This window comes from Talpa occidentalis, unplaced genomic scaffold (genome assembly GCF_014898055.3).
Source record: "Talpa occidentalis isolate TD23 unplaced genomic scaffold, MPIMG_talOcc4v2.1 talOcc4.17, whole genome shotgun sequence".
NCBI lineage: Eukaryota > Metazoa > Chordata > Mammalia > Eulipotyphla > Talpidae > Talpa > Talpa occidentalis.
The window spans coordinates 48,015,268-48,021,267 of NW_023601754.1; positions in this window are offsets into that span (position 1 = coordinate 48,015,268).

A 6,000-nucleotide genomic window follows, 5' to 3' on the forward strand; every position below is an offset into this window, starting at 1 on the left:
CATGGGGTGGGGCTGGAGAAAGGGGAACTTGGACACCACAGGGTGGGGGTGAGGAATCCCTGAGTCTCACTGCTTGTCCCCTCTGGGTGGCGATGGGGAGGCTGGGTGGGGTGCAGGCACCCCTCACGTTACACCTTCGAGGGCTGCTTAGGATGGAAAGAGCTCCCTGCACGGGGCGGCGGCGGGGGGTGGAGGGGGAGTGGGGCTCAGGGGCTGCCGCTAGCCAGTCCAAGCCGCGGTCCTTAGGCTGACTGCTGGGAAGCTGAGTCCCCCGAGCTGTGGCGCTGTGGTCGTCCCTGCCACACCCCTGCTTCCCCTTCTCGCTCAGGAAGGGTGCAGACTACTGCGGGCAGAGACGAGCTGTTTTGCCACTTCTGCCCACCCCCCCCCACTTTTTCTTTTTCTCTCTTGGTAGCTTTCTGCTTGCCCGGACCTGGGGTCCCTCCACCCACCCAGCTGCTCACGCCCACACACTCTTGTCTGCACAGACAGGGGTGCACCCCTGCCAGCTAATGGGCAGCAGAGCCTCTGGGCCCTCTGGGGATCACAGACTGGATTCCTCATCCCGCGCTGGCAGCTGTGACGCGCAAAGGCCAGGCTGGACTCGGCAGCCATGGTCTGCCCTCTGTCCAGGGGGAGGGCCGTCTCAGGGACAGATGCCACACGGTCAGGACTTGGCCCACAGGTGTCTGAGAGCCCCACGGGAGTCTTGAGGCCCTATACCCCATGAGGTGGGCCCTGTTTCCGTCGCCCTGCTCACCTCAGGCAGGTCAGCGTGGATGCCCAGAGCAGGCCTGCAGGCCAGCGTGTGGAGTGCAGGAACCCAGACCCCTCACCTCCTGTCTGTCCAGCTTTTCCCGAGCTACCTGGCCTCTCCGTGCTGCCATCTGCTCTTCTGAAAACTGGAAAAGCTGCATGAGGATTAAGTGGGTTCACATGTCACGAATGCTGAGGACGTGACTGGTCCTGAGGATTCGCTCATTCAGCCCACGCGTCGTGGACGCACTGCGCCAGGCTCTGCTGGGGCTGGAGAAGCAGCAGAGGATAAGCTCTGGAGATGGGAAAAGCCGTCCAAAGACCCTGGTCACCAAACATTCAATAAGGAAGTTGAAAGCCCTCGTCTCTTAGAAAATGATACGTTCTAAACGTATAGGGTTCCTGGGCCCAATTCCTGTAGGGCGTTTGGAGGCTTCTGCACACACACAAGCCATTCTTTTTCTTTTCTTTTTTTTTTTAAAGTGGACTTGGCAGCAGTTTCCTTTTTTTTTTTTTTTTTTTTTTTTTAAGATTTATTTATTTATTTATGCAAGCACTGGGTACAGTCAGAAGCACAGGAGGGTGAGAGAATTCACCAGAGCCAGATCGGGAGCAGAGCAGGCAGAAGGACAGAAGTACACTGCTGAGGGGAGCAGCGGGTGGCAGGAGAGGTCTGCGCGCCATGTGGGACCCTCCCTGGAGGCCGGGGATCGAACCGGCGCTGCAGAGGCTGCGGGCAGCTTCACAGCCCAGTACTCAACCGCTGCACCACCAGGGGAGACCCCACACAAGCAATTCTGGGTCACCAGCCGTGAGTCTGAGGCTTCCCCACAATTCTTCTCAGTTCTGACACTTACCTACCTGCAGACAAGCCTCAGGGTCTTCCGGTCAAGGGCTCAGTTTCCCGAAACCACCCTCCGCACCCAGGATGCCTGGTGCATGCCCAGACCAATATCTGTGCTTCAGGCCAGCTGGCTGCAAACCAGAGGGTCCTGGGCCCCTGATGAGCTTGGATTCATTTGCTGAAAGAGTTCACAGGACCCAGGAGCATGTACACACTAACACAGTAGTCCCGCATAAAGGGGCTTCTGTCTTGGTGGAGATTGGGGTCCAGCAAGGCGCCCAGGGAAGGGCTGTGGTTCCCCAACCTGCAAGTTCTCTCTCGTCCATCCCTTTTGGACTTTTGTAGAGACTTTGATCCGTGGTTGTGATTGATTCACTCATTGGCTGATCACCATTGAGTCATCCTTGATTTGCCATCTGTTAGCCTCTCTTTCCTGCCCACAGGTCTGGGGGTGGGAGCTCAATGTGGGTGGTGGGGTGTGAGGGGCATTTTATTTTTTTTAAAGATTTATTTTTCATGCATACAAGAGCTGGGGTGTAGGCCAGAGGTGCGGGGGGTGAGAGGATTCACCAGAGACAGAGTGGGGAGCAGAGCAAGTGGATCCACTTAAATCCGCTGCTGAGGGGAGCAGCAGGGAGACAGGAGAGGTCTGCTGCACCATGTGGGTCAGCTCCCTGGCCGGGGATTGAACTCTGCTGCGGTGGCTGCGGATAGTTTAATAGTGCTGAGACTAACCCCTTGCGCCACCAGGGAGACCTTGAGGGGCATTTTATACGTGTCAGCCGATGGTGTCAAACCTACGAGTCTGGAGTTTAAGAAAGAGGTCTGGCCAGGCACACGAGCTTGCAGCGTCCCCGTACAGGTGGTGTCTAGACGCAGGGCCCGGATGAGGTCACAAAGGGCATGAGTTTAAGTGGCAAAGAGACAAGACACCTCCCGGGCTTCCATAAGCTGGATGTCAGACCTAGCCTCCTGCTCAGCATCCAAGGGGGTAGCATCGTAAATCTTAAAACCATGAAAGGGTGCAAGAGAGAAGAATTTCAAAGCAAAATCTAGAAAAGGATGAGGGCCTAGAGGGGGAGCAGAGCACCAGGCTGGGGGGCGTGGCAAGCCTGAATCTGGGGCTCATGGACCTGAGAGTTAAAGTCAGACGGTAAGTCAGGCAGGGGAGGAGACTTTGGGGCTCTGTGGTCACACATATCTTCCTGGGGAAGGGCCAGCTGGTGTGGGAACCCAGACGAAATCTGTGAGTCGGAAGGAAGTTGCACCCAGAAGCCACATCATGTAAACATAAGGACTCTGATTGACAGTAAAGGAAGTTTCCCCTTGTGAAAGTCAAATACACAGAAACCCTATTAAAAAAAAAAAAAAGAGGGCCTCCTTGGTGGCGCAGGGGTTAAGTATCAGCACTGTGAAGCTATCGGCAGCCACTGCAGCGCAAGTTCTATCCCCTGCCAGGGAGCTACCCACGTGGTGCAGCAGACCTTTCCTGACTCACCCACTGCTCCCCTCAGCGGTGTATTTCAGTCATTCTGCCTGTTCTTCACCCCACTCTGTCTCTGGTGAATACTCTCACCTCCCGCCTCTCTGGCCTGTACCCCAACTCTTGTATGCATAAATAAATAAATCTTTTTTAAAAATTGCATAGCGGGAGACTTCTGGTTTCAGCTCAAGTACACCAAGAGTGTAGACATGGTCGCTCTCGTTCTTACAAGAAGGAAGACCGAAAAAACTGGGCCACTAGAAACTGGAAAAGGGGACACTCTGTGTCCCCTTGAGTGTCCAGAAAGAACCAGCCCTGCTGACATCTTGACTTAGCCCAGGTGGGGCTGGTTTTAGACATGTGTGCTCCCCCCTGGAGCAACAAGGTGTGTGGTCCTGTTACAACCACCTTAGGAAGTTAATATGCGAGGTTATAGAATGCTGCCCTAGGCCACACCTGCAAATTTCCAGTGGGTTGCAGCTGGATGAGCTCCAGACACAGACTTTACCAGAGAACGCTATTGGGGAAGTCCTCAGTGCAACGGGAGAAATGCCAGAGGAATTTGAAGCATTTTACCGCCAGAGAAGCCACCCAACACAGCCTGGCTCCTGCTCACATGAACATAAAGTACACAAAAGATGTGTTTCCTCAGTTCCTGTCCTGCCATATGTCATGTCTGGATTGCAATTAAAATGGTAGAAGATAAAACAAAGCAAGAGAAAATAACCACAAGCCACAGGGAAGCTATATGGGGACCCTATACTTTCTGCTGAATTTTGCTGTGACTCAAAAACTGCTGTAAAAAAAAAAAAAAGTCTATTAAAGCACAACCACCCCAGGGCCTCCCTGGTGGCCTAGGAATTAAGTCTCAGGCTATCACCCCCCCTTGGCCTGAGTTCGATCCCCGGCCAGGGAGCTACCCACATGACGCAGCAGACCTCTCCTGTCTCCCTGCTGCTCCCTTCAGCAGTGGATTTCAGTAGATCCCCCTGTTCTGCTCCCCACTCTGTCTCTGGTGAGTCCTCTCACCCACCCCCCACACACACCTCTGGCCTACACCCCAGTTCTTCTATGCATAAAAAAAAAAAATCTTAAAAAAAAAAACTTAAAAAAAAAACCTCCACCCCAGTGAGAAGAACAAGACAAACCTCCGAACCAGAGTTGGACAGGACACAGGTGGTGAAATGACCACAGAAGCAATTTAAAGCGTCTCTGACGCCAATGCTGAGGCCCTAAAGGAAGAAGTGATGACATTACGAACAGATGGCATGAGCATCTGGAAACACTGCCAGGGAAATGGACAGTTCTACGAATCAAAAGGAATGTGCCAGAAATAACCATCACTAATGGAAAGACAGGCTGCCTGGTTTGTCTGATGACAGGAAAACCCTCCCTGCCATGCTGAGCTGGATGTGAGAGGGAAACTTCAGAACTTGAGGTCCTGGTTTGGGGAAGGATTGACTTAAATATTGCACGTGCTAATTCATGAAGATACATCTCTTGGGGCACAGGCGGTTGAGCGCAGCGCTGTGAAGCTGTCTGCAGCCTCTGCAGTGCAGGTTCGATCCCTGCCGGCCACAGAGATACCCACATGGTACAGCAGACCTCTCCTGACTTGCCCGCTGCTCCCCTCAGCAGTGTGTTTCAGTCAGTCTGCCTGTTCTGTTCCCTGCTCGGTCTCTAGAAATAAATAAATCTTTAAAAAAAAAAGATACATCTCTTATTTCGGGCTTCTTTAATTTCTCCCAGTAATACTTTTCTAGTTTATAGCACAGAGGTCTTGAAATTTTTCTCTCAGTTTTACTTTTAGGTATGTGGTGTTTTGGGGATATCCTTTTATATGACACTGTCTTATTATTTCTGATGTTGCTTATACAGATATAGCACTGGAAATTATTCCTGTATGTTGCTGTTGCAGGAAAGCTACTTGGCTAAATTCACATATTAATTGCAATAGTTTGCTGCTAGGATTTAAAAAAAATTTCTGTGTACACTACCCTGTCTTAATTTTTTTAAGATTGATTTATTTATGCATGCAGGAGCTGAGGTACAGGCCAGCGGTGCGGGGGATGAGAGGATTCACCAGTGACAGAGTGGGGAGCAGAACAGGCAGATCTACTGAAATCCACTGCTGAGGGGAGCAGCAGGGAGACAGGAGAGGTCTGCCGCGGCATGTGGGTCAGCTCCTTGGCCAGTGATTGAACTCATACCATGCTGCAGTGGTTACGCATAGCTTCTTCACAGAGCTGAGACTTAACCAGTTGCACCACCAGGGAGGTCCCTATGCTGTCTTTAAACACAGCAATATTTCACTTTTTAAAAAACTGAATGGCCATTGCATTACAGCGTTAAATCAGTGTCATCCGTGGAGAGTTACCGCTTTCCTTCCAATCACTATGCCCTTTATTCTTTCTTCTGCTTCTTGCCCCCTCTGGTGACTTCATTACAGCGCTGAACAGAAGTGGTGAGTATAGACAACCTTTCATTTGAAATCAGTAGAGCTGATTTTTTTTTTTTCTGAGTCCTCCCAAGTCTCCCCTCCCAAGTACCAGGTCCCTGGTACCATTTATCAGTACTCTTTTTTTTTTTCAAGATTGATTTATTTATGCATACAAGAACTAGGGTACAGGCCAGAGGTGTGGGGGGTGAGAGGATTCACCAGAGACAGAGTGGGGAGCAGAACAGGCAGAATGACTGAAATACCCTGCTGAAGGGAGCAGTGGGTGTGACAGGAGAGGTCTGCCGTGCCGTGTAGGTATCTCCCTGGCCAGCCGGGAATTGAACCCGCGCTGCAGAGGCTGCGGACAGCTTCACAGCGCTGCGCTCAACCCGCTGCACCACCAGGGAGGCCGCATTTATCAGTAGTCTTGCCTCGTTGTTTTTCTTACCCCAGCTCTGCTGCACTCGTTTCTCTACC